Raw genomic sequence first — 26,710 nt, forward strand, 5'->3', positions numbered from 1 at the left:
CAAATGTCTTAACCTCGTGGTCGTGGTTTATTTAATTTTAATTCAAAATTAAAATTTAATAGACTGAATTTACGTAAATAATAATAATTAACTGCCTGTTTCATTTAAAACTACTTAATTTATTAAAACAATAAGCTATTTAAAAAAGGCTTACATTTGCTGCGCATTAACAAGTTTTTGTTCATTCCAACACGACCTCGCTGAATCGATTCCAAAAGAACATTCAATGGCGGAAAAGAGCTCTAGATTCTGGATTTATTCCTTGACGGCGAAAAGAAAAATGGCTGATCGTCGGCGAAAGGCCTGATTTCCAAGAGCTGAGCAGGAAACGATCTTGACTCCACGATGCCAATCGAAGAAAGAAATTTCGGCCGGTTACTCAAGAACAAAGTTGTCTCCCGCAAGATTTACGTCCTCAAGACGTTAAAAGCAGACGACACTAATTGATGTAAATTCAACAAAGGAGTGATACCGTTTTTCCGTTCCATTGTCCTTTCCATGGAGTAATTTCCTTGGAGCGAAAATTACTCCATGGAAAAGGACAATTGAAGGTATGGAGCAATATTGTAGGAGACACCAAATTTTAGGGAAACGTTCATTTTCGCTCTAATGAAATTACTCCATGGAACAGGACAATGGAAGGTATGGAGGATTATTTTAGGAGACACCAGATTTTAGGGAAACGTTCATTTTCGCTCCATAAAAATTACTTCATGGAAAACGACAATGGAAGGTATGGAGCATTATTGTAGGAGACACCAAATTTTATGGAATTTTAAAGAAAGTTTCCTTCTCGCTCCTAGAAAATTACTCCATGGAATAGACCAACGGAAAAACGGTATTACTCCAATTAGTGTCGTCTGCTTTTAACGTCTTGAGGGCGTAAATCTTGCGGGAGAGAACTTTGTTCTTGAGTAACCGGCCGAAATTTCTTTCTTCGATTGGCATCGTGGAGTCAAGATCGTTTCCTGCTCAGCTCTTGGAAATCAGGCCTTTCGCCGACGATCAGCCATTTTTCTTTTCGCCGTCAAGGAATAAATCCAGAATCTAGAGCTCTTTTCCGCCATTGAATGTTCTTTTGGAATCGATTCAGCGAGGTCGTGTTGGAATGAACAAAAACTTGTTAATGCGCAGCAAATGTAAGCCTTTTTTAAATAGCTTATTGTTTTAATAAATTAAGTAGTTTTAAATGAAACAGGCGTTTAATTATTATTATTTACGTAAATTCAGTCTATTAAATTTTAATTTTGAATTAAAATTAAATAAACCACGACCACGAGGTTAAGACATTTGAACAAGGCTTAAGAAATTTAACTTAGATTATTAAAAAAGAACTTCTTAGCAATATATCGCCTGTATTTCGCTAATTTTTTAAATATATGGGATTATTTCGGTAAATTATTATTTTGTTAGGCTTAAAGTGGCACTTATTTTAAAATTAGACATTGCTTTAATATTTGTAATTAATTTATTTTAAATTTTAGACGCGAATGATTTTCTTGGATAAGCTGTTGCTGGTCATTCAAAGACGTTTTCAAGTAGACTTGGAAGTTCATCCGATGTTAAGGACCCTCAATCCAGATGACATCTTTCTTGGATTTGCGAAACACGAGGCCTTCAAATTGAGATTGGACTTGAAGTTTTTCCGCCAATTAACTTGATTTTATTCTTAAATTTAATCGGTAACTAGCCTACCCTATTTAATTTTACGCGGTCAAATTTTAATTTATGGAACGCTTTAAATATTTTTTTGTACAAAATTTTTGTAAACACCTCAATTGTTTTTTTCTCAATAAAATTTTTTTTTCTTGCCTCACGTTCTTTGTTTTCTTTAAAAAGTTTCGATATTGGGGATGGCCTGAATTTTTTAGGGTCTGGACTTAGGGTAGTATTTTTGGACCCTTTTTAAGGCTTTTTTTTCTTTTTTAGACAATTTAAGGTTGTTTTAGGCTAATTTTTTTCCAAAACAATTTGATCGTTTTTAATTTTTTATGTATAAGCTAAAAGAGGGTCCTCAAAAATAGGCTATCTGTTTAGAGCTAAAAAATTCAAACCTTCCCTCTTAATCTAATAATTTTTAAGAAAACAAAAAAAGTGGTTTAAGGCATAATTTATTTAACAAAAAGTAAAAAATAAGGTGTTTACAAAAATTTTCAACAAAAAAAGATATAAAGTGTCCAGTAAATTGAAGTTTGAACGTGTAAAAAGAAATTAAGTAGTTGCAAATATAATTCTATTAAAAATTTTAATTTTCTAGATTCGGTGATGTTCATCGCATCTTTGTAGAGAATGATTGCAAGGCCACCACACGTTGAAAACATCTTGTATCGCAAATCCAAGGAAGATGTCATCTGGAATGAGCGTCTCTAACAAAGGTTGAATTCATCTGCTAGGAAACTTCTCCGAATGACCAGCAAAAGAATATCCAAGAACGTCATCGCGTCTAAAAATGAAAATATATTAATGACAAATATTAATAAGAATTAGAGGGGCTAACAAAAAAATAATTTTAATCTATGGATTTGTTTCCATAAATTATATAAGAAAAACTTTGTAAAATATTCCCAAAATCAAAATTTAAAAATCGCACTAAATATTAAGCTAAATCAGAATTCAATGGCTACTTTAAGGTCCTAGCAAAATAATAATTTAAGAAAAAAACCAAGCAAAATATTCCCATAAATAATATGTAAGAATTGCACTAAATATTAAGCAATTTCCATATCAGAATTAAACGGCTACTCAAGGTCCCAACAAAATAATAACTCACGGAAACAATACCATAGATTAAAATAATTTAAGAAATAAACTACGTAAATATAAATTAAAAATCTCTAGCCTTAACTTCGCGTTCGTGGCTCATTTTAAAATTATTAAATTGACTTAATCTCCATAATTAATGATAACTTATTAACAGTTAACCCTAATTAATTTAAACCATTTAATTTATTAAATAGAACGTAGTTCATTATCTAAAGTAATTAAATACGGCCTCGAATGAAATTTTAGAATCTCAAATCTATAATTTACGCCTAATAATTCTAAGATATCCTCGTTAATTTAAATTAAAACGACGGCATAAAGTAAAAACTTAGAGATTAGTGCCAAGCCCGGATAAATTTTTATAAAAGGTTTAGCCTAGCCTAGTGCAACCTAATCTGGCCCCGTTAAACCATACGTTACTCATTTTAGGTAATATAGTTTCGCGCCGTTAAATGAGACCTAATTTGCAAACAGTCGAGGTTTATTATTTAAAATAGATAAGGAATTTAATTTCTCCTAATATGAGCCCAAGTACTTGATTTAATATGTTCTAAATTAAGCCTTGACTAACTGACCTCGTGTCTGGAAATTTCTTCATATTGTAGTTAATTTTTAATAAATAAACATAATTAACTAACAATTAACTCTACCTAAATAATTTAAACTCTAGGATTAAATAAAATAATAAATTGCTAGCTGGATGGCTTTGGATTATTGAAAGACTTTCACACATACCGTATTAGGCTTAACCTTTCGCGTTGATTTCAACGTTCTAATGGACATTCAATGGCGGAGAGCTTAAAGTCACGTCCCACCATCGGCGTAAAACGTGGCTTTCCATTCAATACTGCCTTCGAAAGTCAGGATTACGAGGAGATGATCAAGGAACGATGTTGACTGGTCGCCGGCACAGAGAGAAAAGAAACGTGGACAAGTGGCGTCCGAGTTTTATAGTAAATTCCGTCGTTGGGGGCGCTTCGAAGTGTGACGTGGGCGCTAATTCAAATTAGAGAACACACCGTTAGGCCTATATAATATTATAGACAGCGCCCCTAGCGGCAAATTTCATCATGTATTAGATGTCAGTAAATACGTAACTACGTATACAGCGCCCCTAGCGGCAATTTATGAACTATCTATTGCTTACACGAATGTCTGGCAGAATTTTATCATGTTTTAGATGTCAGTAAATACGTAACTACGTACACAGCGCCCCTAGCGGCAATTTATGAACTATCTACTGCTTACACGAATGTCTGGCAGAATTTTATCATGTTTTAGATGTCAGTAAATTCGTAACTACGTACACAGCGCCCCTAGCGGCAAATGTGTGAATGCTTAATAATCCGTTCATAACTAGTAAAATAATAACAACCCGTAGCCCCTAAGTTACCCACAATCGCAATCCCGTTTAAAATCGCTAACGAGTTTTTAGTGAGTAGCCCCTCGATGATTACTCGTAATACAGACGCAACCATTCATCCCCATCCATTTTAAATCACCAATGAATCCCTATCCTTTTTAACAGCGTGAATAAAAATAACCAATAAAAGAAAATTTTCATTAGTGAATAGCCCCTCGACGCGCTGCCTTTAACAGTGCTAAAGTGATTACCAGGAACCTATAATTATCCCATATTCCCAATCCTTTTTAATCTAATTAAAGCATTTTAAAATCCTATATATGCCTGCTGTAACTTAATTGACAGAAAAGGAATAAAAAGCGAGATTCATTAAATCGACGAACAATTTATTTATTCTATAGTACATTTATGAAGTATAAACAAAAGTATATAGATATAAAAACAAAAAGTAAACTTCATTGAAACTTGCTCGCGGCGTGTGATATCACTGAATGGCGTCGATCCCGTCCCCTCTGCTTGGCACTGGGAAGAAGACGTGAATAGGCTCATAATGCGGCAGATGCTTGTATTTTTCCTTGAAATTAGAAAAGTTCATTTTAAACTCATTATCGACATAAACACTAGTATTAATACTTGGAATGCTTTAGTTAGCACAGAAACTACGATAAAACACACAAAAACTACAATAAAACGCACAAAAACCACAATAAAACACAAAAACTACAATAAAACACACAAAAACTACAATAAAACGCACAGAAACTGCAATAAAACACACAGAAAGTACAATAAAACACACAGAAAGTACATTAAAACACACAGAAAATACAATAAAACACACAGAAAGTACAATAAAACGCACAAAAACTGCAATAAAACGCACAGAAACTGCAATAAAACGCACAGAAACCACAATAAAACACAAAAACTACAATAAAACACACAAAAACTACAATAAAACGCACAAAAACTACAATAAAACGCACAGAAACTACAATAAAACACGATAAAATAGCATAGAACAACATAAACCACAGTAAAACAGCATAAAAACACAATAAACAGTATAAAACACAATAAAACATCATAGACACACATTAAACAGCATAAACACACTTTAAACAGCATAGAAACACAATACAACAGCGAGAACATACAATAAAACAGTAAACAGCATAAACACAAATTAAACAGCTTAAAACAGAATAAAACAGCATAAAACACAATAAAACAGCATAAACACACATTAAACAGCATAAAAACACAATAAAACAGCATAAAACACAATAAAACAGCATAGAACTACATAAACCACAATAAAAGAATTAACAAACAAATAGAACAATAAAGTAACAAATTAAACAATAAACGAGCAAATAGAACAATAAGGTAACAAATTAGACAATAAACGAGCAAATAAGATAATAATTGAATCCAAATATCAGATAGATAAAAATTAATTATGTTAAATTGGACAAGAAAAATCTTCATTCTTCACTAGAACTCTATAATCTATTTTTGAAAAGAGCTTAAGGTTATATCCAGCCCTGGCGATACCTTTTAGTATACCGTCACGTGATTACTGTCGGGCGCTTATTTCAAAATCAAGTTAGGCCTACCTTTTTACCTCTCCGAACGACAAGGACTATTTCTGAGCATAATTTTCTGTTATTCAACGAAGGCGACGAAGATAAGATACTCATTTTCGGAACTGATCGGATGGTTGGGAGAAACTGTTCTGCTCAACGCATTTGCATGGATGGAACATTCAAAGCTCACCAGCACTATTTTTTCAACTCCTTACATTGCACTGTTTCGTTAAAAAAAAATATTACCTCAGCTATTTGTATTGCTACCAGATAAACTTACGGTCGTATATTTCGCGCCATACAAACAATCGCCGCAATCCGTGGTTTATCTTTCAGCCCTGCAGAATTCATGTGGTGCCATGGTGACAACGCGGATGCAAGAATGAACAATGATTGTGAAGGCACACATAACAAGTGAAACAAAGCGTTGTAGGTCCTCCATCCCAACATCTATGAACTCATACAGTTTATGAAAAGAGAAGAGGTCCATCAAGAAATGAGCCTTCTTCACCCTGTTTGACCACCTCTAAAAAGGTTCCGCGATCTTGAGAACAAACGGAATATTCTAAGAGAACAATTGGACACCGGCGCTAAAACACCCGAAGAGTTTTTGGAGGCAATAAAATATGGTTTTAATTTAGAATAGTAAAATGTATACGATACTTATTTTAATTTTGGGAGAAATAAATATTTGGGTTAGAAATCATTGGGAGAAATAATTTTGGGTAAACTGGGATTGGGATAAGTAGCGTTTGGGATAGAGATGTGAGTCGGTAATTTACCGTCCGTAAATTACCGGTAATTTACCAAATACCGCGTAAATTACCGATTTATATCTTACCGTAATTTTACAATGGTAATTTACCGGTAAATTACAAAATTACCGCGGTAATAAGCCTATTAAAACATAAAATACCATAAATTACGGTAATTTTTGTAATTTCAAAATTTTAATCGGTAATTTACCGGTAATTTTTCGGTAATTTACCCGGTAAATTACCATTTTTAAAAATTACGGTAATTTCACATCTCTAGTTTGGGAGAACTATTTTGGGGGAAATGGGACTAAATCTTTGTATCATTACCAGACACTTTTTTAATGGTTTTCGTCCAAAGTCAGCGTATTACTTAAATTTGAACTTTGAACTACAAACAATCTTTTCATTGGCGCTCAAATGATCGAAATACCGATGAAAGCAAAACTGAAAACTTCTGTTCCTATTACCAAAGTCTTTTCATTCTTATATCGCATCACTTTCCATATACTATTTTCATTAGATAAAACGACTAATCTCATTAGCCCTTTCCTAATATTGAAAATAGCAATAGTATCAAAGGCGATTGTGAAATAGCTCAAACTGTTAATCAAATAAGCGCATCTTCTTTCGGCGAAACGTTCATTATCCTCGGCACAAAGAGCAATTAAAGATTTTAACTCGTAAAGGAGATAATGCCTGCTAAGCAAGAATTTTTTCCCCTATCCTCTTTACACCCAACTATTCTCACTTCAAAGGGAAGATGACCGATCCCAGTTTTGCACGCAGCACCTCAGTTCGTAACCCGTGGAAAATCTATACGTTTTGAAACTATTCTAAAATATTTAGGTAATCTTCCCTTGACGAATAATAATTAAGGGGTTTCAAGTACGATTGGGGTTGATTTCGACGCCAATTTGCATTGGATCACCAAGATCTTGTAGAGGGATTGCTATTTTGACATGAATTAATTCAATTCAGATGTGAATGTTAGGATTATTACACATAAAGCAGTTTTACTTCGCCGACCTTAAACTGCAATTACAATACGAAACCCCAATAACATCAACTGAAAAATGTGTAGTCCACCAAAGAAGATATGTGTAATAAATAGAGACATTTTATAGGATGGGGAGAATTGAAACAATTCATGTTTTTGGTCGAGGTTGCTTTTACCATTTAATCCGACAAGAGAAATTAAAAGTGAGCTAGGCATGCATCAATGGCCGTCTTTCTCTAATTATTCAAAGATGGGGGAAATCATTAAGGTAATTAACGTTTCATCAATTAAACTTTTTATCAATTTTTCATTAAAAAAACTGTTGCCAACAAAATTTCTCTTAATTGAGTAAAGTTAAAAATATTTCCTTAAAAGGTTTGAAAGATATAATTACAAAAGTTAATTTGTTCTAAATGATACTTAATGACGTAGATGCAACGCTACAACTTAATTGGTGAAATTAAGTTATAAGAATATCTACGTACTTGAAAACTAAACTGAAAATTTTAGGATGAAATTTATGCGCGAGTTTCCCCTCTTAGAAGTCCTGCTCAAGATATATTTTATTACATTCATTATTTTTATTTTAATGGAAGAATGTATTAAGAAAGCTGAAGGAATTCTGGGTAAGTCAGGTCTTTCTGTATCCAATAAAAGCATTTAACTGACAACAAAGTTTATCGATATAACGTTTTATAGAGATGAAACCTAAATATGTGGTTTAAAACTATTAAATGGAATTAAATTTTATTTTAACCGCTATCAAATTGGGGTTTAACCATATTAGAAAATGTTTAAACAAAAGAGCAGGCCTTCCTCTTCTAAGCTAACATTGTTTAAACATTCTATCGCGGTACGACCCTTAATGAAATGATGGGAGAATAATATTAGATCCATTAAAATTGTCGAGGAGATAATCACTTTAAATTCAAGCTTGCATCACACATTCCTTTCACGTTTGAAGATAGTTGATAATATATTTATAAAAGGATTAAGTTATTATTGAAGAATAAAAATGTACACAGTGAAGTACCCCTCGAAAATTCTCTACAATGTAGTGAGCGGCTCTCCCAAAAATCAGTCAATATTAACCATTAAAAGTCATCGTAAACTTACTTAGTTTTGGGGCAACTCGTAGTATGCGTTAGGCTATATGAAAATGCGTAGTGGTAAAGGTCATTTAGAGTTAGAGCCATAAAGCGATTATAGTTTGAAAGCAAGCCATATTGCCACAAAAGATAATGGGATGATAAGGTAAAAAAGACGGTAAAGAACCATATAGAACGAAATCTACAGTGCGTTCAGAGAAAACTTATCTCTAAACTCCGTGTAGTATAAACTGTTTCTTAAGAGAAATCCGTAAAACAGATATTTAGTTCATGGGCAGTTGCAATCTTACTCCAGGTATTATTCTTTTTTTTTACTTAACGAAAAAGATAAAACTACAGATTCCAGCTTTAGAAGCAATAAGCAAACACGTGGGATGCCCAAACTATACCGTTTGAGCGTACAGGTTTCCTTGCACTTTCCCATATAGTTTCATCCCTTAAAGGCAACTTGACCTATTAATATTAGAAGCCAAGTATATCGAAGAGAAAAACCACTCTAATATTATTTTTGATCAAAGTTGGGACGAAAGCCATCCGACCAAATACACACATCAGAAGCCGGCTAACCAAGGAGTCAGAAGCTTAAGAAGCAGCCTAACTCTCACTATAATCCTGTTTCATAGGAGGAGGTTTAGCTTACGATTTCTTTTGCCTTTATAATACAGAACACTATACTTGCACTCACCTCTTATTGCGGTGAGTCTGCGTTGCCTCCAACAGTGTTTTTCTGATAGTATTGACGTCACGATGCTCACCGATGATGAGTCAGAGTCATCGAGAGGTCTATAACGCCGCCCAAGGGTGATGATCTCCTGGCATGCCATTAGTATCTTAGTACCAAGGGTATAGAAGTCTTATCATAATCCAATTATGTCTAATAAATTAATCAGCCGGAAGCTAAGCCTAAAGAAACTGTGTACCTGGTTTTTTTCTTTTCATGTATCAAATCTAGCGTGTACAGAGGAAAATTCACCGTACAACAATCAATGGAAATAGACGTAACACAAAGAAAGGTTTAAAAGAGCAAGGTTGTACTGATGGTTATACACTCTCGGGATAGGTTGAATATTGACCCTGAAGCTTAGGCCTATGTTGGTTCTGAGTAAATGAACTCTTTTCCCGCAATTTCCACAAAAGAAAACGTACTTCGGTGTCTAATTTCGTTAGTTTCCATCAAGAGAAGATAGTTTGGTTGGCCCCTGGGATTGCCCCAAAATCTACCTTTCGATATTGGCTTACGACCAGCACCCGTACGGTTGACCCTCGGGATACGTTATTCTGCTCCGGAAAAGAACCGTGCTCGGACCCTCTAATGAAGAAACGCTCTACAGGTGAAGCGCTGATGATATAGGGTATGGGTTTCAAGGGACGTTTGCCCTCAAGTCCTTCTCTCAGATATATCGATTATGGTCCAGGGTGAGATACTACCTTGTGATTTCAGATTGAGTGAAAAATGATATTAACTGTAGAGAAACTCGAAGTACCAAATGCACGTGCGGAGCCTCCCATTTTGGAGGCTCCGGCACGTGTCAAATATCAACAAATTCTTTAAATTTTTAATTACAATGAGATACATTCTTTTGCCAAAGGCTGGGAAGTTGCTGATTTAACATGACGATGACTACAAATTCGCAGTAAATTTCAAGACAGGTGTTTAACTATAACCTCACAAAATATATTTTACTTCACATTATCTATATCAACGTATAAATGAACTGTCCGAGAAAACTATATGACTTTTAATATTAATATCTAGAATATTATTACTTGTCACAGTGACATTTTATAGCTTTATATTATTTTTTAAGCAGACTTTTCGGTCCTTAAACCACCACTAAATCAAAAACGTAATATAAACGAAGGAATAGCATTTTTTCTTCTCTTCTCTTTCCTTAAAAATTCAGACTCCTCTATATTAATTTCATACTAGAAGTGTCGGCAACGATGAGAGCCGAAGGTTATGCATATTTCTAAAAATTGTTCGACTCCAAACAGTTAATACGGTTAATAGCCTGTACGTTGCAAATTCCTAATATTTTCATGGGTCGGTGCTGATTTCTTACCTTCCCTTCATACACGGGGAAATCCTTGACGATTGACACAAAAGGCTGGGGGTTCAGGCTTAGGCCTTTTTTCCAGTCTGTCTTTCTCTGTTCTCCGATACCCAAGTGGAGAAATGATACCAACGTAACCTAGAGAAGTTTGATGCTAACCTATTAAATAAAATAGAATAATTTTAAATTGATAAACAAGTATTGTTGTGTCACAATCACTGGGGAAGGGTCATCGATTAAAGGCAGTCGTTTAAAACGAAGTATGATAACGCTGCAGTTTAACATTAGCATATCTCTGCTATATCAGCATCCGTGTTAAGCCTAATTTCCTAATTAGGAAAATTGCAAATTGCAATTTCAAAGTGGATTTGTAGCTACTCGGGGGTTCTACGAACGTTAAAATCACATTGCTAATGAGGTTTGAACTAATATATCAACTTCTTAAACCCCAAATAATCCACCAAGATATGCAAATCCTAGCTTGAATTGTCGTAGAAGTTGCATTCTAAGATGCTATTGCATCTTTTCGATTTAAACTATAGCTTATAGTCCAACATTCAAGGCTTCAGTGCGTGAAAATTCAATCCACGGTACGAGTCGCTTGCTTCATTCTTGCTATCTCGAGATGGGGCATTAAAGAGGGTACTCATAGAAACGGCGCGGTTATTAAATTCCTTCCTTGGGCTAGAACCTATCGTCTTGCTCGAGTCTTTTCTTCTCTTCCAAGTCCATAGAAGAAAACCCCTTAAGGGGTCCAAACCATATATAGGCCTAGAAGTATTTGTGAACCTATTACGTAAGCCTTGGCACCCTCAAAAACTTTTCCTTAAAGAACTTCTATTATATTCTGAACTGAACTCGTTGCGTATAAACTGATGAGTTGTTATAGACTTTTTTCTTCAGAGTTTCGTTCGCATAACATTAAGCCTATTTTTCATAATCATAGGTTGGCCAAGGCTTAACGATAATTTTAGAACCCAGCCGCCACTCTACTAATTTTATGACTCGGGAGAGATGGGTCGTTTATCAAGGCGTTCGTTAAGATTAAGGCAAAGCTTTTTGTGTGATATAGAATGTAGAGTCTTGTTTAGAAAAAATAAGCAATTATACAGAATTAATTAAAAAGTATTCACCGCCTGGGTATATTACGTCACAGTGGAGCCAGTATTAATTATCTTACGTTAAATAAATTAATTAATTAGTAATTTATTAGGATTCCCAAAGGAAAATTCGAAATAACACTATTACCTTATAGGCCTTTGAAGTTTTTTGTTCAAGCTTTCAATCCACTTCTGGGGAATAGGTTTAATTAAGAGTGAATTTAAAGGGAGTATAAAGAGCAAAATTTAATGCAGATTACCTTGTTTCCACATTTTGACACCATGTTAAACAGATCTTACTAGAAAGTGGCGCTAGTTTCGTTAACACACAAGTTGTTACGCCCGTTTTCCTCCCCAAAATTTTAACTGCCTTCTACTCCCTTTAAATCAAATATAAACAGACAAAAATTCAATTTCCTTCTCTAAATTAACTTAATTCAGTGGATGGCAATAAGTTTTAGAATTTCTTTAAAAGTATGGTTTTTTTTACATATAATTTTCAATGGAATTTCAATATTTTCAAATTTAGTCCACAAACGATTATTCTATAGTCCCAGTGGAATTTAATATTGCCTACTAAAGAGTCTAGGTATATTTTGCTAGTGGACTGACTATATGAATATTTTTCCATGCAAAATATAATTTATTGGAGCGTTTAAACCCATTTTTGGCTCACTGAATCGAACCTAAAATTAGATTAGTTTACCTATTCACCCGTTGAACGCAAGTATAGATTTTCAAAAATAAAAGCATAATCCGTATTACAGAAAGGAGCGAATCTTTTCTTTTTTCGGCATCAAATTCAATTGACAGCATCAGAGACCAGCGAGTACCATGCACGGTTATACCTTTAGTCGGCCACCAATCTCATAAAGAGGGATTTTAGTGGAAGCCCTTCAATTTGTTCAAAAGACGCCGTACCAGCACAGGCTCAATCGATTATATCCTCACAAATACCTAGAACAAGTATCTCTCTTATATCAAAATTACAGCATTGTTAAAGGCGAAAGTAAAATTGCTCTATGTTTGATTTGGAAAGGTGGGTATCCCAAAAACCTTTTAGGATGTCTTTTACCTACCTTCTTCATCTCTTAGCCATAATGACCCAATTGTCAATAAAGGGAAGTGGTCGAAGAACTTGGGTTGAGAAGAGATCAGGGTGGTCATTAAGCAAGATTGCCTTTCGTTCTTAAAAATGTATTGATGCCGAAACTATATCAGAGAGATCAAAGATTAATTTCGTAGTGTCTCGATTCATTCTCAAATATATACCGAAGCTTATTTCTCAGGTTACGTTTTTAAAACTTCGTATGTAATATAGTAAGTACAGTACATGTAATACTTACTAAGATCCAGGTAAGGGTAAGTTTAGTAATAGATGAGCACAGGAGATATGATGTTTTTGAAAAATATTAAAGTGCTAGAACTCAAAGCTTCCATATTTCATTACTTGAGAAGGCTTTTCAGTCAAGCAGCTCCAAAGAAACTTTCTAAAGTTCTCCATAACGCACTTATTCATCTTTTTCAGGATGAAGAATTCAGGTGGTATTTTTTTACGGTGTGGTGCCAGGCCTTTCATATATATATCTTTAAATAATTTCTTCTACCCGCTTGCAACCATAGGCTTATTATTTATTCACTAAGATCCAAAGTTTCGTAATAGCAATCATCTCTGTCCAGATTTCGAACAGTCTTATCTTGTTTGCGAAATGTTCAATCAGAAATAGCCAAAAGTTATTAAGAAGAAAAATTTCTTGGGCTATTTCTTCCGCTACAGATGTATGTTCATTTTCGTTTAAATCTTGAAATGAGAGTGAAATATTCTAACAAGTCGATTACAACAAATATTTTGGTGATGTTTACCATCTTGAATCGAATTCTCCAGTAATCTATATATGTGGCTAGAGTAAAAACTTGTCAGTAACTTAGAGGGTAATTATTAAGCCTATGCTATTACTTCCCACATATTCGAAGTTCTTAAGTTAGCTTCATTCATTTCGCAGAGTTCTTGAGTGGAAAATCCTTAACTAATTAAAACTAAAGTACGATTTCCTCAAAAATTCCCTTCTGAGACGACGACATCCGGAATAAATATGAAAGGAATTTTTCTCGACCATCAAAACCACAAAGGTACGTACGTACAAATCAAACGCAGTCACAACCAGAAAGCGGTTTAACTTCAAAAGCCCGGTTTCCAAGGCAACGCCACAATACAGAACTTTGGTTTTAAGCCTTTTTCCTCAAGTCTTTTATTAAGTTTCGTTAAATTTCAAACCACGCTGGCTCGGTTAAGTGGCTAGTAACGTTTTTACCGTTCATTTTGCTCAAGCCAAGATTCAAATACCAGCGTGCACCCTCTTCAAAATTAAATTTCACCAGGAAATTTAATCCGAACCTTTTCAAATATTTAATTAAAAATGCCTCTCTCTCCCTTTCATGTAAATTGAAGTTGGGTTTCAATCTTTTGTTGCAAATTTCTTCTAGTCAAATAGGGTCAGGCCATTGAAATAATGTTAATAAGAATGCGGAAATACTGTAAAAATTTCTATGAACACATAAGTATGTTTCTTTTCGATAAATTGCTGTTAGTTGAACCAAATATAAATATTTACAGTGAACAGTCAGATGTGAACTTCGAAGGAGGTTAAAAACTTCTGATATTAGTGACTACGGCTCAATATTCGTTTAAATCTTCCTCCTCAAAACCGTAACAGAACAGAGGCATGGTCTTAATTATTACTTTCTTAATTGATCGAGTCTGGCTACAGGTAGAGATAAAGATCACAGAAGGCGATGGTTTATGGAAATTACGCAGCTATTAGACGCACCTTTAGCTCTTAAATACACTTTAGATCCAGACTTGGAATGATAGGCTTGGGATAATAATTTATTCTAATTATTCAGTAAAATTGAGAAATATTTAATTAAAAATTAATTATACACACGAAAATCAAATCAACCGCGCTTCTAGGATTTAATTTGCATATCTTTAATTATAAAATTGGCTTAAATTTACGTTCTAGTGTTAAAGGTATAGCCTGGCATTATGGAAAACCGTTATTTATCCAAAATCTGAAGGAATTTGTATATTTCAGGGAAGATAGGACATTTCGTGATACGCCTGATATTAAATCCATTGCGCTAGATAAGGTAAGCAGTTTTGCCAAGCCCAGTTTGAATAATAGGTTAAACTTATCCCATCAATTAGTCCCCCCCCCCCTCCTAACTCTGTATATTGTGTTCCCGTTATCCTTGAAGTTAAGGGGCGTCAAACGAGAACAAAGGATAGCAGCGAGGAGAGACGGGTTTGTCCCTAAAGATTGGAATTTTCAAAGGCAATTTAATACAGTACACATAGAAAACTAAGGGATTACTATAGAATTCAATTAATATAAAGACTATTTCACCTTCTATACACTCACACACTCACACCTTTCAAGAGCGTAACAGAGAAGTTGTCTTCCAAGAAATATAATACATTGTTTGCGTTTAAAGGAGAAGTTTACGTAATAACACCCTCTGTTTCGGTGTCTGAAAGCGTATCACATTGAGCCTAAATTTATCTTTGTATCGCTCAAATAGACAGTAATCTTTGATTGCTAATATATTTTTAATTTAAGACAGTTAAATATTTGATTTTCAAATAAATCAATCTTTTCCAAGATAAAATTTTACATTAAAATAACAGAGTTATCTCAGTGTTAGAACAAATATTAGAAGAAGAATTTCCACGAGGATGGACCAGATGTTAAAGCTAAGTACAAATATTATTAGTAACGTGAATGTTTTAACTTCTTGGGCAGCCATTTTCCAAGATGGCGGATGATTAAAGAATCTTTCCTAGTTACTTAGACTTAATTTCAATACAAATGAGGTTTAAGGATCGTATCTCATCTATTATGTTACGGTTTCATCAAAATAGGCCTAAACGCAGGTTTTCCTACTAAAACTTATCCTCTCAAGTCAGGCCTTGCCCGAGAATTATCTCAAGTTTAACCATGAACCTATCATACTCTCCATAAGTATGAATCGAAAACATACTATATAAGAGCAAGTACCCTTTACTAAATTGTAAAAGAATACCTCCTGGAGGCACATTTTTTACCGAAAAACAAAGTCATCACCTACTGTGATCTAAATCTTCATCCGTAGGCCCACATTACCACAAAAAAAAACATTAGAGTAAGCCCTGCCCATGCATGCTCTGTTCTGCCTTGATGGAGAAAAAATTAAAGGAAGATGGCGTTGTTTGCTTACGTCTTCAACAATGTTGGTAATCCCTTAAGGCAGACCCATTCTTAGGCAATATAGGTTTATGGTTTACCTCAGAAACCCATCCCAAATTTAGGGACGCTAGTTTTATAGCAACCCGCCGAAACGGCTTGAAACGGGACACAAGATTGTTACGCATTTTATACTACGCTCTCAACGCTTGTATGATAAAACAAGACGGCCCAAGGGCTAGTAATAGTAGCCATATCGTACGAGTGAATAGCCCTTCTATACCCTACCCTAATGAGTGGATAACCCCTCTATACCTTACCCAAATGAGTGAATAGCGCTATCTTTTTCAATGCTTAAATGATGTACCGTGCATAAAATCAGAGTTAATAGCCCCTCGATTCCCTACTCTAAACAGTGATAAAATTATAACCGTATAAATTTACTTATGCTGTAATTCTAATATTCCGGCGAATCGAAGAACAGATAGTTTTAGTGATAATCCCCTCGATGAGTTTACAACATAGACTTATGCCGATTCACACTTATCGCATATTATAAATTTCTAACAAGGACTTATGCCCAGAAACTTTTGAAAGAGAAAGTTTAGTTATAGTGATTACGCATTTTAGTGATTATCCCCTCGAATTACCTTTAGCAATGCTAAAATGATCAAACGCATAACTCTCATTTAACACTATGTTAGCTCTATCTAAACCCACATTTGAATTAACCGCCAAAACGTTCCAGTCAAACATAACATAGATGACGATAGCTACCGAACGAGAACGAAACACATGAGGAGCGCGGAAGGAAACGGGGAAAATCGTTATCTATTTAATTAGCACATAAATAAAAAGAAAATAAATACAAACATACAAATTCATAAGTATCCGACCCCACAGATAAAATGTCAAAAGTATCCGACCCCACAGATTAAGAGGTACCGCACCCCACATCACCCCGACATTTTAGAGATAAAAATAAATAATAAAAAACTCGGGGTTTCTATTAAGTCTCTATGGTTCAATGGTAGAATGTCTGTCTACTACGCCAGCGACCCGGGTTCGATTCCCGGGTCTGACCTGAAAAAAATTTAATAAAAATTAAATCTCTAACCGAGCCCAGTAACCCCTATGGGTGGGTTGTGGTAATATAAAGTTCCTTTTAAGCTAAAATCTGACGATAACGAAAGCGAAAACTCCGGCCACTACTACTACTACTACTACTACTACTACTACTACTACAACTACAACAACTACTACTACGGCTCGGGTCAAACTAAGAGCCTATCGTATACTACGATATGGCTAAAAAGCAACAATCCGTTTCAAGTGGACTTTACAATAGAGACTAAAGTATCTGGCTTTGAAATAACTCTGCCATACGCTTTACACCTCTTGAAAATTGAGAATGGGATCAAGAGACGCTCGAAAGCTTGTCTCGCTTGAAATCCATACAGAAAATAGCTGGAATAAAATCCCTTATAAAGTACCTTTAACTTGAATATTTTATATCTAGTTCAAGTCAAGTTCACACTTAAGTTTATTCTTAAACGCAATTACGCAGTATCTATAATGAATATGTTAATATAAAACTTTGTTTGTTTCAAAGAGAATAAGTTTCCACCTCAAGAAACTCATTTTAAAAATTTAAATATTCCGTATTTTTCTAAATATGAAATTTTGTAAAGTTTCAATAATATATTTCGAAATATAACGAAGAATAGTAATAATGTATAATATTAGATTATGAATATCTTATTTTGTAATTTACGACCTAGTATTTCTGTTACACTGATCAAGTTTAATAGCTAGGTAACTTTCCATTGCATTCCTTTTTGTGCGCAAAATAACTGGTTGAAAGTACCTAAAGCTCAGTTAATTTACTTTTGATTACACATCTGGCCGTGAAATGAATGTATGGAAAGGCTGTGTTGCCTAACGAAGCAACGTAACGCTCTTTAGCAAAGTACGTGTCGAAACGTCATTATCACAGGCTACAAAAGAGTACTAAAAACAGCACGTGTTAAAACAAAACCCTAGGGAAAAAACCAGCACGGTATAAACCAATGATCTTAAGCGTGTAGAGAGGGATGAGAAACGTAAGGGTAGATTTACTGAGTCCTCTTTTTTGCTAAGGCCCTTCTCAAAGTCAATGGTAAAAAAACAAAGTCAGGTGTTTGACCACCTTGTTGTCTTAAGTAGGAACAACCGGTAAATGAATACAAAGACGTTAGATTAGCTTTAAATAATACGGACCAAATTAGGTGGACTGGAAACGTTGAAGCCCTGTCTAACGTCAATGGATCCACATATCTGATGTTCCATCATCTTTGTCCTTGAGAAACGTCACCTTTGAACATACCGGTATATGAATCCAAAGACGTTAGATTAGTTTAAATAATACGGACCAAATTAGATAGACTGGAAACATTGAAGCCCTGTCTAATGTCAATGGGTCCACATACCTGATGTTCCATCATCTTTGGCCTTGAGAAACTTCCCCTTTGAACTTACTGCGCAAGAGACTCAAGCTACGCGTCCATATTTCCATCTGTTTTCGCATCCTTGTACACATTTAATATCCTTGCACCAAGACATAATATAGGCTGAAAAGGAGAAGGAAAAATTCTTTGAAGAAGCTAGGCCTAGCTAGGAAAAAGAGAAAGAAAGATACTAAATCCAATACGCAAGATCAGAAAAAGCATGCACCTTTTTTACACGTATCACGGATTTCGGATTAACCCTATTACATCGCCCCCTATGGATTTAAGGGAAACCAAACATAACCTGAAATGGTCGATAGTTTTTGTTTCTTTTTTTGCAGGGAAAATGTTTTTGATCACAACAAACTTGCAGATTTAAGTCACGCTAGGGAGCATGGTTTGAAAGTGCATAGTTAAGCTTCATTTCATTCTCACTATGTTAAACCATAAGTTTATAAGATATGTTCCATAAGTATGTCACTTTCTATACTTTGTAATGATAGAGACTTACTGTGAGCTAGTTTGAGAACGACAAGCGAGAATCTTCCTATTTAGCCTGTACTAAGCCTTTGACAGTGTCTCACCAGACGTCGCTTTACGATAATCTATGACTTTTCATCTAGGTTATCATTTCATGACAAGCTCTCAGTAACCAGTGACAAACTTATTATTATCTGCTGTAATTTAAGTTATGCAATAACTCAAATAATATCTACATTTTTGGAAACAATTTCACTTACTTCGAGTTATGGATTCTATTCCCAAGGAGGAAGGGAGACTTTATTTTACACAAATTTTCTTCTAAGGATAAATCTAGACGCCCTAATTCCTTGAGAAAAGAAAATTAACCATCTAAAGAAAGGCTTCTTTATAAAGAAGTGAAGATTTTCTTTCTCATCACTCGTGGGAATTCCTATAGCAGACTCAATTATTTTTAACGAAATCTAATTTTTACAAAACCACGATGCAAAATTGCTTTAGGCTTTGTTTAATTTATTTTTCTTTATCTTTCTCTCTCTCTCTCGTATTGTAATTATCTCTAGGATTAAATAAAATAATATTTATTACTACGGAGATTTAACCGAGATTGCGATTTAAATTATTAAACAGGCAAAGTAATTCGTTAATTCTTAAAGAGAAATGATGACGGGTTCAATTACTTTCCAGTTAATTAAACCGTGGCAAATTCAGAATTGCAGCTTTATAAAAACGTGTCTCTATGTTGCGTAATAAAGGCTATGCGGAGACTTATATGACGGTGTCAAAAATAGAGAAAGATGATATATAATTTTGAAAACCAATATCGCCTCTTTAATAGCTTGGCAACCCAGGGGTGTTAGGCCTTTGCCATCTATTTGAAAGCTATTGCTTTTTTTACCCTCTCTCTCAGGCGACTTTCCTGCCAATGCCGCTTGGTTGTAGAGCCTGACATTGTTCACTTTCATATAAGCGGTTTTCTCGACACCCCCTGGACCCTACTACGACTTCTTCCTATTTTTTTTCTTTTTCTACCAAAGAAGAAGGTTACAGGTTCTACCATAAAATCAATCAAAATGTTGCAGGCTTTTATTTTTTATAACCGACTACCCCTTTTTGATGCCACAGGCGGCTATAACGGTTTGTAAGAATCTATCTCCATGGGAGCTGCTAGCGAGAATTTCTTAGACTTTGGAGGGAAGTTCTATTTATCACAACTAAGCGGTTTTTTGGCCAATAGAGAATCATCACTGGAGTAGAAGGCATTTTATGTCTAACACTAGGCTAACGTATTCAACGTCCAACCCAACCCGCTTCACCTACCTTGGAAACTGAAACTAGTTCTGCTGTGACGTTACTTTCTAGAAGTGATACTAATGTAATCGAAACGTGTTGACGAGTATAGCGCGGAAATCTTATTCAAGCTTTAAATGGAGTCGTTAAACACGACTAGATCATTTTACAGCGACCATCTACTCCTTAAGATTTAATTCTCCGTTTCCAAAGGCCTATATTTCTTCTCAGAACGATCGTTTCAATAAATATGTAACGTTTTCGAATTGTTAATAGCTCCCTTACAACCTTGAAAGGATGCATAGTGAAGTATATTTTGTAAAAATTGAGGCTTAACGTTACTCGATTGATATAAGAGGTGCAAATTTGAATTTATCTATGAAATCTCAAACTAATTTGAATTTAAAATCTTATAATTAATAAAACTATCTATGAAAAAAAAATCACTTGATTTTCCTTATCATCCATCCTTTAACAGTAAAATTATTATGAGAATGAAGGCTTTCAAGAATATTATTGTTAATAAGCATTGTTTGTGTTAACCGGAGTATGTTTTAACGAAATTAGTGAGAACTTCAATTCCTTATGGAGTCCTCCCAAGGACAACAAGCAAGTAATTAAGAACCACTCATTTGGTCATCTCAAGTTGTTTCTAGTAAAGTAAGCTACATAACATATAATACAAAGCAAAATTACACAACTTTAAGTCTTGTTTATTTGTTTGAACAAAGTAGAGGCCGAATGAATAAGCTGCACTCAAGGGATTTTAATACAAGATCAAAGTTGAAAGCGAAGTACGATGTTAGCCTACATAAAGTGTGCGAATATTTAAGCAGACACTTTGTAAGTACTTCTCTTTAAAAATGAAAACACGCCTTTATAAATAATTAATAATGTAGGCATAGTTATAATGAAAAATAACGTAATGCTAAAGACGCGTAAAGAACTGAAGAAAAAGAATCTGTATTTTTTACACCTTTTTTATAAGCTGTTTTTTTCCATCGTCTAATTGATCATCTGGCTTGGGTAGTTATGTTTATTTAACTGAGGCAGTATACTCGAGCTAATGAGACTCCCGTTATGGAAGATCACAAAGTACCTCACATTAAGCCCTAGATTTACAATCCTCGAATAGAAAACGTACCACACCAGACGAGCATAATCTACCAATTCGCGGCTTTACTATTTTTTTCTTTACCAGCCGCTTTTTTAGAGTGTGGAGCCGTTTATTTAATTCCAAGGGAACAGCTACAAAATTCGTACGGTGCTGCTAGATTCTATGGGATCTAAATCATTAAAGAAAAAGATTTTGAATCAGCATTTATTTCAAAATGGAGTTAGGTGTTTATTAAAGATGATGCGAGTAGTTGTGACCGCCTAGATATGCAACAATTCAAGATGGCCGCCATATGACGTCAACTTAATGGGGTCTATTGTTATCTTCAATAATATTGAAACTTAAAATAATTATTTTACACCTTCTTGAGGAGAAGTAAATTCCGCAAGATACCTTTCTTTAAAAGAACTCAATTCGGGAACTACACCTTTAAAACCAGCTCATTTTAAATTTAAAACCGTTTGCTTAATAGATTTTCCCTTTGTCAAAACTTTACAGCGAATATATTTCATTAGTATATATAAGTAAATAGCTAGCTTCGTAGCAAAATATCTGGAATTATCTTGAAGCAAGGTTTTATTTAGGAAAGACCCCTTCTTTGAAAAGTACTCGTGGCTTTTTATCCGGATAAGCCCAGCTACAAACCCAATCTACTTTAAAAAGAGTCCAAGTTTCGTATATTCTACGTAAAGGGGACATTTAGCCGCGCAATTTGAGAAAGTAAGGGATTGCTATATAGCAGCAGTAAATGGTGGGACGTTTAGCTGATAAGAACGTTCAAAGAGAAGCTAATGGCCGTCCAATTCGACGTTCTTAAACGACAACTTCTTGTCCCTTTGCGTTGGGAAGCAACGTAAATGTATAAATAGAACCGGAAGTTCATTTGCTTGAAGTAAAAGGCACTCTAGGCCGAGGTTGGAATAATAAAACGCATGGAGTCTTGAGATGTGACATGAAAAACATCTAGATCTTTACCTTGCCGCTCTTCGCAATGCGCACATCGATGCGCACTCTATCCTTTACTTAAAACAAGTTGAAAAATAATGCTGACGGATCTATAGAAATTCCCCACTCTAAGACTCCTTGCTCTTAATCCTCATAGGTAAATTCTGAATAAAACTCTCTGAACAGGAAGTGCCTGATTAAATTGTTAAATTATTCATACTTCTACAAATGAACTACCGAATTAACTTTATGTAGTATAAAATTTTTCAGTCACGCTATAGTCCAACCCAACTCGGGAATCGATTCGAACAAATAAATTAAGGACATTTTCATATGCTATAAAGGTTCTGACGCAAATACTTTAGAAAGTCTGTACAGCTTATTTGGCTTTTTGGTGTATACGTAGGGGCTCGTTACTCTAACAGCTTCTATATATTCCTGTATGGATATATATTGTCTTGTTTCCACGCGATAGCTATAAGCTGTAATCGATAAAATTGGAAATGAGGTTAAGATATAATTCAGTCGAGAATACATTCACGTAAATAAGAACATGGGAAAATAAGCTCCTATGTGGAATTTCCAAAAGTTACTTTGACCGTTTTAACTCTGTGCCAATTTCTCCGGCTAGATTCGACAGGCAGTCTCATTGGTCAAAGTTTCAACCAACCAGAGTTGAAAATCAACTCTGCCTCTGTGAACTTGATAGCTTGAGGCACACGAATTACGCTGTTAAATTCCACATATTCATAGCTACATGAATTAGTTCTTGATATTGAATGGTATTGAATGTATATCTAATAGTATTTTAAAGTGGCAGAGAAATTTAATGAATTGAAAATTGTTTAAATAATTAATTTTAGTTCGTCAAAATTAAAGCTATTAAGAAAATTTTGCCTACTGTTGTACCTTTTCGCTAGTAATTTTACGTTTTCGTGAATTGTTATATATGTGTTTAGTATTAAGAGGCTTAAAATTAAATTTTTAACTATATTTTCATAAATTAGCAAATCTATAATGACATTGTCATCTTTAAACAAAACGTTAAGTACACTTTGACAGTCAATTAACCAGCGCACGAATGACAAACGACCCGAAAAGTACATATATATAGAGCACGAAATATAGTGTGACGTGTTTTGACACCATGTTCTAGGAAATCCGCTCAATCAAAAAGTCAATCAGGAGGTTAAAAACATCTAAGTTAGAAACGCGACCAAAATTCATAAACATTTTACCAACACACAAATCACGCACCCCATCTAACAGACACTTTATGAAACGTTAGTTCACCTTTCAGTCACTAGACGGCGTGTTTTACCCTATTTCTAAACCGGAAATCAATAGAGTCTTGAACGTAACATTAAACTAAATTAAAAAGATAAAACATAATTTTAAAGAAGGATTTTAACGTTATAATTATTCATATCAACAAATTAAAAATTCTTGTTTAAGTTTTACCTTCGGAAACTTTTTCTAAATTCTTCTTTCACCCTTTAATTTATAAATAGCACGAGTTTCGTGAGAGGGTTCCGTTTGAGGGTGCTAAACTCTTACCCAGTTTAACAACCACGCCTTCATTTCATCCTAAGAGTTCCATGAAGCCATACGTAGCTTATATTTAGACTTAACGCTGAATTTTACTTTTGCTTCGTTTAAAAATACAGAACGTTTATGGTGAAATAGCTGAAGAAAAAACATTTACCCAGCGTTTAACAAGTAGATTGATTGATCGTCAAACTAGAGTTGCTAACAATGGAGGTATTGTGTACCGTGCGCCTTAATACTTAGCAAGACTTCAAATCGATAGTTTCATCTTACGCTTTAAAAATAAATGGCTTGGAAATATTTTTCGTTAAGGGAACAAAAGCTAATAGAACGAAAGTAAGACAAAAGAGACGAGGAAATTACACTCTTGCACACTACCCCGTTTTCACTGTAGTAGTTCTGGCTTACTAAACAAAGCACGGGGTAATTTTTCATAAACTTTGTGATACGGTTTGCGTCCTTAAATGCTTATTAATTTCATCATAACCTTATACTGCATAAATACGGTTCTGCCGTATAGTGGCGGCTTATAATGTTGGCATTAGCTACCTAAGATAGTTAACCCACACTTATGGAGAGCATGATCGGCTTATGATTTTATCCAAGATCGATAAATAGTTTGTTTACATACGCGACGGTTTGCTTTCACGCAACTTAAATGGATAACATCTGTTAGAGAGTGTGATTTCTCAATCTTACCTCAGTCCAAATTTCCAAAGGGATGTTTAAATACTTTGCTATTATTTCAGCGGCAAACAGTTCGTATTTCAAGTTTTCAACACACCTAATGGTTTGTGTATTGTAAACCTAAATAGTGCAGTTAAATCAATACTATATTTCTGTTACACGCTTGTAGCCATGTTTCACACGCTATGCACGTTTGCTCAATGAAAAACTAACGTTTTTATCTGTAATACGTACACACATGTTCACGGAGAATCAACTGTGTACGGCGAATGCATTGTTGTAAGACTATACCGTTGCTATATAATTTAAAAATCGATACAATTTTCTTGTCAAAAGTAAGTTATGAACCGTAGTTTCAGTGAGAACAATCAAAATTAAAAAAAGACTTCAATTAAATAATAAAATATCAAATAATGAACTCATAATATTGAGGTTAAAGGTCTTGAGTTAAATTCTGAACAATTTCCCATGTGAAAAATTTGTGACGCAATAAACGTAAGGCTTCAATCTAGTATGAATGCGACGTAGTTCGTTTTCGAAGTTTCTTTGACACTATCAAATCTGTGCCGAGTTAAATCATCTATTAGATAATTAGAAAGATCTATCAATATATATATTAAGTGCAGTGAAACTTGAATACTCCTAATGAAGGTCCAGGATTTCTTTTGATAGACTTATTTTAAAATCAGTTCATCGTTCACTTTGGCACATCCTTGACGTCTGAACTAAGCTCAAGGGATTCCTTAGCGCTATACTTAACTGGATTAATGATACCGGGAAAAGGCTTGTTTTTGTAATCATGACTGGAATGAGATTCCAATGGCTCCGGAAACCTTGAAAAGGACGAGAGTTCAATTACCGAGAGATAAATGAGTTGGATTCTATATACTCCACCGGTGGACTAACGTTAGGACCCTCGAAACACCGGGGTAAGGTAAAGGGTTCTATAATTACGACGGAGATTCTGTGGAGAGAAACTCAGGATGGAGTCCTAGTTAGTTTGATTGATGGTATACCTTTGACCCTTGTAACGTTTTGCCGTAGACTTAGACTAACGTCAACCCTATGTGTAAGCCTGATTAGTTCTTCAGATAGTTGGGGACTGTTGACATTGCTCTTCTCAGGCCTTTCCCCGATTTCCACAAGATTAGCGGATAGGTTTCGTCATAGGAATCCCAGTACTCGTCAACTAGAGGTTACGCTTCATTTTTAGAAAAGTTCTTTCATGGTGGCGGTGAAGATGTTGCTTGATTTTAAGAACAAATACAATTCAGCTTCATTTAAAAGACAAATGCATGTATCGCAATGGGGAGGAAATATTAGATGAAGCCCTAGTTTCGGAAATGCGGAGAGATTTATGAACTTAGGCTTCACTATGTCAAGATCTGGTTCTTGGCATTGCAATTATCATCGTTCATAGCAGACTCGAACGCCCCAATGGCATGTCTCTCTTATTTGTCCTAGACACTTCTTTTAAACCTAAATAGGTCTCTTGCTCGCCTTAATTTCGAGGCTATAAAGAATGTGGATGCGACGCAGTGAGGAAAAATCAAAGGAGAGCTTTCGTAGTGAGCTTCCTTTGAAAGGCTAGCCAGAATAAAACGGATAACCCGCGAAAACAAAAGAACTGTCGTCTTTCTTTGTGCGTTAGTTGAATAGAACACGATCAGGAACCCGCCCTAAGTCAACAAGTTTTTGGGAGACCATGAAAAAAAGCTTTAGGGAACAGGGTCTTTTATCTCTTTTTCTTTTTTAACCAAAAGACAAAGCAAAGCAAATTGAATCGCACACCGGCTCTTTCCTCGTGTTAAAAACTATAGCTGGAAAAACTGGACACGTAATTTCATTTGTTGAAACTAGAAATTACAATTTACTTAGATAGTTTGTGTTTTATGTTTGCTCACTATAACGAGTCTAACGACTATTCGAGAAAGTGCTATAATGGTTTTTGCTTCCAGGATTTTTTTAGTCGAACATCAAACATAAGATTCGACAAAATTCACAAGAAAATTAATATTTGAACTAATACTTTTTCTCAATTTCTCTATTAAAGTATACCCATGACTCTAAAGTATCAGAAAACTTCCAAATCCGAACCTTCAAACGCTGCAGTCAATCATGTCTACCGCCTTTCAAGTCATCCTATCCTTGCAAACCTGCACCGAGTTGATGTCTTCCAACCAACATCAATCTAAACCAAT

The 26,710-nt window shown here is 34.8% G+C and overlaps 2 long non-coding RNA genes across 2 annotated transcripts; both read right to left on the reverse strand.

Annotated features, from left to right (window-relative positions):
* Nucleotides 1–4,491: 4,491 nt before the first annotated feature.
* Nucleotides 4,492–5,835, reverse strand: LOC149654259 (uncharacterized). The gene is made up of 2 exons (XR_016370430.1): nucleotides 5,746–5,835; nucleotides 4,492–4,700 (listed from the first exon to the last, which is right to left on the reverse strand). It is a non-coding gene; the product is annotated as an uncharacterized LOC149654259 (long non-coding RNA).
* A 4,301-nt stretch (nucleotides 5,836–10,136) lies between these two features.
* On the reverse strand, nucleotides 10,137–18,970 carry LOC149654260 (uncharacterized). Its single transcript, XR_016370555.1, has 10 exons — nucleotides 18,669–18,970; nucleotides 14,046–18,565; nucleotides 13,872–13,979; nucleotides 13,597–13,800; nucleotides 13,080–13,534; nucleotides 12,813–12,945; nucleotides 11,994–12,690; nucleotides 11,882–11,925; nucleotides 10,643–10,792; nucleotides 10,137–10,549 (listed from the first exon to the last, which is right to left on the reverse strand). It is a non-coding gene; the product is annotated as an uncharacterized LOC149654260 (long non-coding RNA).
* Between the last annotated feature and the right edge of the window lie 7,740 nt (nucleotides 18,971–26,710).

Source organism: Phalangium opilio, unplaced genomic scaffold, assembly GCF_054372755.1.
Source record: "Phalangium opilio isolate 3A_F unplaced genomic scaffold, DU_Popi_V2 ptg000079l_1, whole genome shotgun sequence".
Taxonomy (NCBI): Eukaryota; Metazoa; Arthropoda; class Arachnida; order Opiliones; family Phalangiidae; genus Phalangium; species Phalangium opilio.